Here is an 11,741-nt window from a genome sequence, read left to right as displayed (position 1 = left end):
AATTTCCCGCCAACTTACGATCGAATTTTCTCAATGGCCGCGTCAATTTCGGGAATCATTGTCTTAAGGCACTCCCACTCCGTCACGGTAAGATTAATCCCTCGACCGGGAACCAATGGAAAGCCCTTCTTTTTGACTTGGTGATAATCCCTTATTTTTACGTAAGGCAACTCACGAAACTTTTCAATTACTACGTGCCGGCTCTCCGTCAATTTAAATCTGGCGCTAGACGGTAAATCCGTTGGCTCTAATACTTTCTGGGTCTTTATTTAGTGGCGCAGTCATTCTTTGTTCAAGCAACGCTCTTTTCCTCGATCCCTCTTCCAAAGGCACTTGAGCCATGGGGGCCTGTTCCATTTCTTGACGAAATTCAGAGACCGTATTAAGGCTGCCGGCCATATCCCAACTACGCGTGGGTCTACACGACGGCAATGCGTTGCATTTGGGGGACCAAGGGGCTTGTGTTTGATGACCGGTCATCTTTCGCGATTGAACGTCTTCCAGAAAATATTACTTTCGCGTTGTTCTACTCCCTTTTATTTCATTTTCCTGAATGAGATATTGCGCAACTGCCCGTAATATCTCGTGACGTCATTTCTTGAGAGGATGACTCATCCTTTTTTTAACAAAAGGATTATCGTTTTATTGATATGACGTTGCATGACGTCATTTTCTAAACATAAATCACAAAGATTCGGTTTTACTCCCTTAAAATTTTACTCCGGGTATAAAAAATCGTAGGCTCCAATCGAAATATTACATCGTTGACACTCCATGAGAAGTTTTTCGATCGTGGCTTCTTTATAATAACGCCGTTTCCACTGCACCAAGGTGTTAAAACGTTGCACCCACAAATTAAATCTGTTTTCTTCTTTATGCCTAAATAAATCGGCGCTAGAAAGGCCGAGAGACATCAAAAGTTCTTCCCACGGTTTCGTTCCCTCCTGTTCTTTGACGAGATTACCCGCCAGTTCAGCTAGCTGTCGCTCCGTTACTTCGGAGGCCAAAACCATTAATCGGGTAGGCCGACAGTTTGGGATTTCGCTCTCCATATTTATCTCTCGATCTGCTACCTTTCGAATCAAATATTCATTTGAACTACGGCGTCAAAATCATTGCCTTAAACGTTTTCTCTCAACCCCGAATTTCATTTTTTCGTGTTTACCCCACGGACTGGTCGTTACATGTCTCCCCGCGACGCATTAACTTCTTTCACGTTCCATTAAACCGGTCCGAACAAAAAGCCGCGGTCCAAGCGCGTCGTCTTCCGAATTACCCCCACTATTATCCAAGGCTCCATCCTTTGGCACCACGAGCCGTCCATTGTCCGAGCCAACGTCGCCCCAGACCCATTACGTTCCATTGTCTAGGAATTATCTCCTTGCTCGTCTGGCGGTTCATTGTGTAGGGATTATCTCGCTGCCAGTCCGGCTGGCCGTGCCGTTCAATGTGTAGGGATTACCACCTTCCCATTTTCATCTTTTTACCCTATTCCCTATATTCCCTCTGTATCACTCTATTTGTACACTATATTACGCTCTACGAAAGGTCAGTCCGCTTCCTTCCATCGCTTATGACTATAAATCTCATTATTATTCTTATTTTTATACATATTTATTTCTATACATATTTATGTGACCTTTTCCTCTGTCGAGGTCCAAGGTCAAATTGTGCTGGATCTTCCCTGCCTTAAACGTTTTCTCTCAACCCCGAATTTTATTTTTTTGTGTTTACCCCACGGACGGGTCATGTCTCCCCGCGACGCATTCACTTCTTCCCCCTACCCTCATCTTTGGTCATATCACCCCTTTCATGACGCTCATCCCATTAAACCCAACATCTTTGTTCTAGATTTATAAAATCCGCGAAACAACCAGCCACGGCGACAATTGTAAGAGAAGTGCTTTCATTATCGCTTTCATTATCGGCGTGTATCCATTACAAAATACACAAACGGACTTTTAGCACTGGCGCCACGAGCCGCCTATTGTTCGAAACCAAACACCCACGGTTTGTTAGGATTAGTACAACCAATCCGATAATTGCTTTCGGAGCAGTCGACCCACGGACTGTTGTTTAAGGATTACAATCCGTTTGTTTACGTTCGGACTTCCCGCCCGGGCCATGGGTCCTTTGTGTTGGGACATATTTTTCAGAGTTAGGGGTCAAATTGTACCCAAAATATTGAACCCACTATGTTGATATTCATATTCTCCCTCTACAGTCAGTGTCAATTCGTACCGTATTTCTACCCCTACTCCATTGTTATACCCCTACCCAAGGTCAAATTGTACTCAAGGTTTCACCCTATCCTCATTCCTATTCATCATTCATATTTATCATACGTGACCTTTTCATATTTCAAGGTCAACGTGTACCCAATAGGCCCCCCCCCTACTCATAAATGTGACTATTTGGACATACACATCCTAATCAGGTTATAATTAGGGCCCAAAGCCATTCCACATGTGTCATGTGTGGACAAACATGTGCTTTGCATGTATTCAGAAGCAAGTCATGTCAGTGTGAGCTTTGATGAAGACAAGTTCTAGGTGATGTATACATGTACATGTAATCCACATCAAGAAAGAAGAATTGTCAGACTAACACAAAGGTGTGTTTTTTATACCTTTGTCCAAGGTATATGTAAAATCAATTGGTTTCACTTTGTGTTGCATGAGGAATTAAAGGGGGTGTTCTACTTGTATACGCTTTCCATGGAATATACATGTACAGTGTCTATCATGAAACATACAATGTAAGACTGTAGTTTTAAAAGCATTATGCCATTTGTCTTAAATTTCAGTGAAAAGGATAATCTCTCAGCCTAATTGCCAGCATATTCCTTTGATTTTGCAAACATCTAAAAGGGTATATACATCTACTCATTTAGCTTCTTTTTGGACTTTGCATGTGTACTATAACCTGTGAAGTGTGAACTGGAAATCTTTACAATTGCAGCTTAGTACACACGCAGTATTTGTTTAATTTCATGTAAAAAGACCTTACAGGTACATGTATGCAATTGTCTTTTAATTTGATTTATTTATCTAAAGGATTGTCAACTGTACAAAACGTTTTTTTTAGTTTGAATGTTTGACAGTACATGACTTGTTTAAATGAGCAAAATTTGCATAAATACTTCCAGACAATATTTTTCTTCATACTGTTTTTGAATGCCCCATCATGCAATTCCTTTCTAGTTGCTTTTGATGATTTTTGTATGGCTTGGCATTTTTTTTTTGGTTCGGAAAGTTTACTAAAGCCTTCATGAAGGTAGAAAAATGAGACAAACTTGGGTTTGAACTGATTACCTTCTATTCTGAAAAGTCAGTTTGGACATGTGCGTCCGAAACCAAAAACTGTACGTCCAACACCAATATAATAAATGCTTCATCTAAAAGTCAAAACAAGATAAAAATGTGTCTTGCCTTGAAGTTCATTAACAAGGGTCTGCTAAAACTAGACACAGGTAAACTACTTCTTCAGGTCCTAACAATTCACAGAGTTTGTGAAACAAAACTGGAAACTCAAAAAGTTAACCTTCTTTGAGTATGTCCGACACCATGGTGTTATGAGTCAGTTTCTACAAGAATAATAATTCGGAGCGAGAAATTTTGTTATTAAATGAATTTACCAACTAGCTGATGTCTTTTATCAAAATCTGCTTCAGGATTATAAGTATAATAACACACACTGTTGAAGTGTCCAAAATGTAACTCCAACACCATGGAATTGCCCTTTAGCATCCTTCCCGAGAATGTTGTTAATTTCTCACTAAGTGTTTTTCAAGTTGTGTTTTTTTTTTAAGATTTATGTGTGATAGTTTTTCTTGGCAAGTCGAATAACTGAAGTCAGACGATTGCGATAGCTCCTGTACAGACGTCCATTGGCTGTGGAGGGGTTGCGTAAGTATCGCCGGTACAGCCTATCTTTATGGTTGCAGGAGTTGATGATAGCCTCGGTGATCCAGGGTTGTTTAGTTTTGTTTTTTCCTGTAAGTTTTTTAGAGACAAGAGAGAAATGGCGATTGTACCTTTCACTGAAAAGAGTATGGAAAGTGTCGTAGGCAGTGTCAGGATGCTGACATTCGTAAACTTCACCCCAATCAGTGGACTCAATATCTGCAGAGAAAGAACGCAAGGTATCATTATTAATGTTTCGTGCAATGTAAGATTTGGAACCAGAGTCAGTGGCTAAGAAAATAGAGTGGGGTAATTTGAAAAAGAGGAATTTGATCAGAAATGTCAGTATTGAAAACCCCTGCTAAGATATTAACATCATTGTTGGTTCGTATATTATCGATCAGAGTGCTGCTATGAGGTGATATGCGAGTCTGTCGGTTAATGAGAGGATGGAAGCCGTAGGAACAGAAAGTGTTAACAAAATCGTCTATAGGCTGGTGGGTTTAATACTTCAAAAGATCCAGGTGGGGGAATCCAATAACCTGTAGGTTATTTCGTCGAGAAAATCACTCAAGTTAATTCAGCTGTTCAGCATGGTTAGCTTAGCCATGGTCTTTTCAGCTTTAGCTAAGCGAGCAGCCAGTCCATCGAAAAGCTTCATCTTGGCTTCCAAGGCATCATTTCACTCGAAAACGGGTCGCCCAGCAGGAAGTGGTGAAAGCATACAGCAGTCACCAGTCTGACTTTGGAGGCTTGACAGTGCCCAGTGAAAATCTTGTCAAATTCGTTGAGGTATGTGAGAAAGTGTTTGTCAAATGCTTCAACAACTTTTTCCACATCAAACATATTAGGAAATGAATTGTGGACAGAATTCTTGCAGTTACAGGTAGAACTGTCTGTTTGAGTTTGTGTCAAAGAAATCAAGAAACTAAATTTGTCTCATTTCTTGTCTCATATTGCATGTTGCAGTAAAGTTCTACTACAAGGACTTGACCAAAAGACAGACTGGCTTGAAAGGAAAGAAAAAAACAGAAAGTTGATCAAAATATCCAATGTGTCTGCATAGTTTGTCACTTGTGTGCAATTGCTGAAGAAAAAAGGCACTGTTGTAAGGGATTACCAAAAAATATGCAAAATGACAAAAAACTCTCTAAAGAGATATCCTTCATATTGCTCAGTTGATTGACTGAAAATTAAACTGCAGCCACCCATTGTTCATTGAAAATGAAATACTTATGACAGAGCAACTGAATGTGTTTAAGAGTATTTCGTATATAAAAGTTTTCATTAATCAGTTACAATGAAAAATTAATATTACATATTCATTTGTAGAATACATGTATGTCATTTATAAGAGTATTTAAAGTTTATCCAAAAAATTGATATGTCTGCATTTGTGATTTGCCCATTTGCTGAAGAAAATAGGTACAAATGTAAATGATCTTTTGATGCTTAAAAGTTCATTACACAATCTCCAAACAACTATACTTTATTTTGATGGCTTGATTGATTTCAAATATCCAACTACAGAGGCCCACCATTCGTCAGAAACAAAAGGAATGAACACTTATGAAACAGGAACTTAAATTTGTTTAAGAGGCTCTTTGATTTGATTAGTGAAATATTCCTATATTAATTTATTTATTGATTATATTTATGAATATGTACTTAAGAAAGATAATGTAATACAGGGAAAAATAAATGTGGAAGTTTTGGAAATTGCTTGATTTGTCTCTGTCATAAAAATCAGAAAACAGAGGAGTGTAATATCAATAATTACTTCAGGAAAATATAGTTTAAATGGTTGGATTTGCTTCCTCTCACCCCTTGAAGAACAGAAAGCATTGTGACATACAAAAATGACAAAAACTTCATCTGCTACTCTTCTTGTCAATCACTGCATCCTTTTTTGATTCATTTCCTGTTGTATTTGTCTTTAATTAAAACAGGATTTTTTCATATAGTTAACACGCACATTCTGCTTCGCCGCCGAGAGCACGTTTACTTACCTGCCCAAAGCAGTGCCCTTTCCCAAAGTGCATTTTGATGACGTAATGGTGTTTCAGAGGTTACTGTATAATTAGACATGCGCTGTCCTATCTTCCCCCCTCTAGTATCTTTGATGCAACCAAGCAGCATTTCCTAAGTGCATCGATGCAGATCGGAAACAACGCTATTGTTGAGATGTCTGCCGGGAAGCAAACAACATACGTGACTGTATCAATGGCGCCATATGAACTGTCTGATTTAGCTGTTAATACGGCGCTCTCTGCATACAGCAAAGTGTTGAGTGTACGCCGAGGCCGTTGGCAACGCCATGCTGGATGGGAAAATGGGAAGCACCATGCAAGAATGGAACTCGAAAGGCCCATCCTGTCATACATTTGGGTTGGGTCTTTCCTACTAGAAGTGCAGTATGACAACCAAATGGAGGGTCGGAGGGGGAAGCGAACACGACTACAAGTCAAGCTCCGAAGGAAAATTCTGCGTCTTTCTACAGAGTAAGCAGCCCTTGACATGCTATCCCCACAGCCACCTGCACCAAGAAGTGGGCGGAACGAGTTGCCCAAGTGACTCAAGACAACAAGAATGACTCGGACAGTCCCTCATTGGGAGATTCACTAATTTCAGTGGTTTCCTCCAAACATGGACTTTGTTATCCTTCCTGTCCCACATTCATGGATGATAATAACAAGAGTTGGGTGACACCACAGCCAAGAAGGAAGAAGAAATCAAATTTTTTCCTTAAATGTTAGTGGGTTAAGGGACCAAGGTAAGCGCCGCCAGGTTTTTGAGGCCTGGAACTCAGCCACAACTGATTTCTATTTCATTTTGTTTCATGTTTTTATTTGCCGTCACTTGTGGCCAAATTGCCAAATTCCAGAGGGCAATTACAAGATACAAAGCACTAATATAAAAGAAAGTAAAATAAAAATTAAAAATGAACATAAAATACACAAGAAATATAACACTAATCAAGCATTTAAAATGTTAATGAAATAAGGGATCGGACATTTCTGAAAGCGAATGGTCCTGGCTGGAAGTTGGGTAATGCAGCAACTGTTTCACAAGGTCCAACCGTGACTTGCCAACCTTGTTGGTGGCAATAAGTGGGCCGTTCTAAAATTAGAGCGAAGTTCCTGGGCACATTTTTTGCAATGCTCCACTGTTCTTTTATCTAATGTGTCCAGGTAGAGTACATTTAGAGCATTTGAAAAGGAGGAATACTAATGCCCCAAAATAGTCCTACAAGCCCGTTTCTGTATCCTTTCAAGGTCTTCAGTCTGCTTATTAGATAAGCTTGAGTGCCATATTACATCTGCATATATTCGACCATTGGTCTAACATAACTGATGTAGGCAGCCAGAAGTTCCTCATGATCAAAGACAAATCATTTCAAGGATCTCAGCATGAAGAGACATTTGCTAGCATGTTTAGTCATATGGTTGACATGGGCTTCCCACTTGAGATCTGTTTGGAACCAGAGGCCGAGAATCTTAGCTTTGTTAACATATTGAAGTTTATCAGAACCAATATACAATTCGTTATGAAAAGGGGCAGATTTACTGAAACATACTTCAAGTACCTGGCATTTGGTTGGGTTCAATTTCAGGTGATTACGAGTAGCCCACAATGAAAATTCATCTAAGTCATATTGCAATGCAATCATCAATATTCCTATTTTCAGCAAAGGTAAGGTCTTCGACATACTTCCAATAATCAGTGGGCGCCACAAGCAGTATCGTTTATTATAATTTGAAAACCGACTGGTCCCATTAGTGCCTTGTGGAACATCGCCATTCAGGGTAACAAAACAGAAGTACTGTTGTTGAACCTTACACATTGCTGACGGTTACATAGAAAGTTGCAAATCCAGGGAACAATATTTAAGCTCCCTCCAATTTCAATGATCTTGTTAATAAGCAGGGTATGGTCAACCAAATCAAAAGCTTTGGAGAAATCGGATAAAACGACCGTTCCTGTATTGTGTTTCTCTTCAGCACCCTGATGAAGGTTATGATAAAGATTAATCAGGTAATGATTAGTATATACCCCAGGGACATTACCAAATTGTCACAAGTCACGTATATGGTCTCAGGAATTTTGTGGCTTTGGCTTTTGGTCCTTTGGCGCAAGGGCTAGTTGTGCGGTGGCCATTCTGCTCTCACGGCACCACTCATGCGCACCAACTGATTTTCTCTGCAATTCGCAGGGTCGACAGGGGTGCCCTCTCTCACCTTTGCTTTATGTCCTCTTGATTGAGCCCTTTGGATGTGCTGTTCGTTCTGACCCAGTAATTAAGGAATTTAAGCTACCTGGCGGGACCGAAGCCTGTTTTTCCAAGTATGCTGATGACACTATATGCTCATCCTATAGCAGATGAGAAGTCTATTAGGCAGAGTTTTAAATTGATTGATGAGCGATATGAAAGGGCTTCCGGAGCTGTGCTTAACCTGCTGAAAACGAGTGGTGTTTACCTTGGCTGTTGGAAGCGCAGGCTCCATGGTCTGATTGATATTTCGTGGGCAACCTCCGTCAAAATAGTTGGGATTTGTTTTGGTTATGGTGGTATTATTGATCAAATGTGGGGAGAAATGGTTGCTAAAATCAAATCTGTTTTGAATACTTGGGAGCATTGTGATTTATCTCTGGCAGGGAGGGTCAAAGTGGTAAATATTTATGCAGTTTCCAAAATTTGGTATACGGCCGAGATTGCCCTGCCCCCACAAAAGTTCATTAAAAAGATCAACAAATTGATCGATGACTTTGTGTGGAGACACCCCATGGAACTTGTTAGCCGGGCCACCATGTCCCTCCCCTTATCGGAGAGGGGGGCTGGGTCTCATGAGGGCAGAGTGGCTGCCATGCAGGGGGTCCACATTGGTCAGTTACTGTCAGGTGGATCTGGCAAATGGAAGGGGCTAGCGCTTTACTGGTGTGGTCTGTCACTAAGTAGAGTTGTCCACTCCCTTGCCAGGTCAAACACACTGCATTGTGTCACCCAATCTGTGTTTTATGAATCAGTCATTAAGATGTTTCGCAAATTAGAACCGATAGTGACCGACTGGCAGAAAGTCTCTTTCCGTGGACTTTTTGCTATCACATTGGCTCTCAAACAGACTCAACCCAAAGTTAAGAAGGATTGTCCGGGTAGGGACTGGGCCATGGTGTGGCGACGGGCACTTATTCTGCCAAAATCAACCGTTACATCTCTCTGAGTTTTCGGCCATCCATTGCATCCTAAATATCGGTGCCCACATTCTACATCAGACAGACACCGGTGACTGTCTACATTGTCATCAGCTTGAAAGCTTGTCTCATGCTTTTGTTTTCTGTCCCATTGTTGTACCGGTGGTTTGTTTCCTACTTGGGGGGTCTCAACTATGGGTCTCTTTTATCTCCTGAAGACAGCATCATCTATTCCTTATTTGGTGACATTAGGGTGAAGGCCCTTGAACGTAAAATGATTCAATGTTGTTCGATTTTTCCTCTTACCACTTGGAAGGCAAGAAGTGAGGCTAGATTTGAAGCACTAAATTTTTCCTCGGCTGTGCTTCAGAGCAGATTGACTCGATTTCTTAACACAATAACTTAAGCATTCTGTAAGGTTTTCAGAATATACCGTCTTGTACATGTAGGTGTTGACTGCTTTTTGTGCTAAGGCGTGAGGTCAAAATACAAACTTTTGAAAACATTCAAAGCTTTGTAAACGCTAAGCCCCACCGACGGTGAACATCGAACAGGCGAACCCTTCAGCGAGGCTGGCCAAACCGTTGCAGTCGAGTACACCGTGCACTCTGCAGCTTCCAGTGAACAATGGAGAGCTCATCGCATAACCGCATCATAAAAAACTTCTGAGGTCTGGTGGATGAGTCATAACAGTAGGTCTTTACTTTGCAGCTCCGCAGGAGGATTTAGATTGGCAGATTGTTTTAATTTCCTGATAAAACGTGTATTGTTATGAGTAGTTGTGTTGCAATGTCGGTTTCCAGACCAGTCTTTTCAGGTCTCAATACCCTGTAATCTTGATATTTTGTCTCGGCATTGTGGGTCAAATACACATCTAACTTTATACCTGCAGAAACAATATTACTAACTCAAAATAGTATTTACCTGAATCATACATGACGTAGTGTTCTGTTCGCCAACATTTAGTAGTAGAAAAACCTCTTTTTTTGTCCGTGATGAGCACAAGCTGGGACTCAGCATTGCACACTCGCAGGTGTAGGATCGAGGAAGACATGTACACGAACTACGCACTTTCACTTCGCGGCTGCATCTGCACGATTTGAGGATACATGTTTTTCCTTGAAGTCAGTAGTACATGCGTGCACGTTGCAATATGTTTTATACGTACGATTCTTTTGTACTCTTTGAATACTTTGAGGCTGCACAAAATTCATGTTGGAAAACAATTGTGCTTGGTTTTTTCGTAAGAATGAACCATTTTAAACATTGTGTCTGTTGATATCTGAAATGTTGTTCATTGAACAGCCAGTTTATCAACTTGATCCAGGATTGTGATGTATTGTGCATGATCAGAACTGTATTACTTATGCACACCATGAATATTCATGTAAATGATGACGTCACGCAGTGTCAGCATGATAAATCACCTTTTCCAACATGGCAGCTCCTAGTGTCGCTTGTCCACATTGTTACCCCCGGTATAACCCATACAAACACATGACAACTGGCGACGAGGATGAGTTTTAATGGAACATTCAGTTACAAGAACTTATCCACTATTGACTGAGAGTGATTTTCTTCACCGGGGTGAGCTGGAAATCAGTGAATTTGGACGGTGTTTTACGTCAAATTTTCGCGGCGTGCGGTACGTACATATACACATAGACTTACCGTTGTGTTTGCCTACTCGTGTAGCGTACATATGTACTGTAATACAACATGGCTAGTTCATCGCTAATAGATAGAATCGATCCCTTTGATCGTACTGAAGAGGATTGGCCAACATATATCAAAAGACTTGAACAATATTTCTCCGCAAATGCAATCTCTGATGATCGAAAAGTGCCTGCATTTATAAGCCGGATTGGACCAAAGACATATGGACTGTTGAAAAATCTGACGGCTCCCGATAAGCCTAGTGCTAAATCATACCAGCAATTGGTGGACATACTAAGGAAGCACCTTGCTCCTAAACCCTTAGTTATAGCTGAACGATTTCGCTTCCATTAGCGGGACCAGCATGAAGGGGAGACTGTCACAGCATATCTCGCTGAGCTTCGCAGATTGACTGAGCACTGTGATTTTGGCAGTTATCTCAATGAAGCGCTTCGTGACCGCCTAGTTTGTGGGTTGCGAGCAGGCAACATAACAAAATGCCTTCTTGCAGAGGCAAAGCTCACACTTGAGAAAGCCATTGAGATAGCCACTACAATGGAAGCCGCAGCAAAGGATGCGGTGGAATTCCAGCAACAGCTACATGTTAAACCAGAAACTTCGGTGCACAAATTTGGAGCCAAATCACAATCAACATCATCATGTTATCGCTGTGGGAAATCTGGTCATTCGCCCAATCAGTGTAACTTCAAAGATGCTACTTGTCATAAGTGCAACAAAAAGGGGCATATCCGACCAGTTTGCCGCTCAAGTGCAAGCCCTCAGCAGAGTGGTTGCCCACGTAACTCTCGCAAAGCCGACCCCAGGGCGGAGAAGCGAAAGCAAAACCGATGAAATCGGTTGAAGAAGCAACAAGTGATGATGACGACATCATATACGTTGGTCGACTCGGAGTCAATAATCTGGACTCTCGCAAAGACAGCACAATTTGGTTGACCCCAACCATTAATGGCACTAAAATATGCATGGAAC

General features: G+C 41.1%; 1 long non-coding RNA gene across 1 annotated transcript in view; it reads right to left on the bottom strand.

Annotated features, from left to right (window-relative positions):
• Nucleotides 1-1,931: 1,931 nt before the first annotated feature.
• The window catches only part of LOC110982749 (uncharacterized), a 104,778-nt gene continuing 94,968 nt past the window's right edge, over nucleotides 1,932-11,741 (bottom strand). Inside the window, exon 3 of the long non-coding RNA XR_015428300.1 lies at nucleotides 1,932-3,995. This is a non-coding gene — a long non-coding RNA (uncharacterized LOC110982749). The remainder of the gene's footprint in view (nucleotides 3,996-11,741) is intronic.

This window comes from Acanthaster planci, linkage group LG18, assembly GCF_054643075.1.
Source record: "Acanthaster planci isolate LZ-2023a linkage group LG18, COTS_SCS, whole genome shotgun sequence".
NCBI lineage: Eukaryota > Metazoa > Echinodermata > Asteroidea > Valvatida > Acanthasteridae > Acanthaster > Acanthaster planci.
This window is presented reverse-complemented; position numbering and strand designations above follow the sequence as displayed.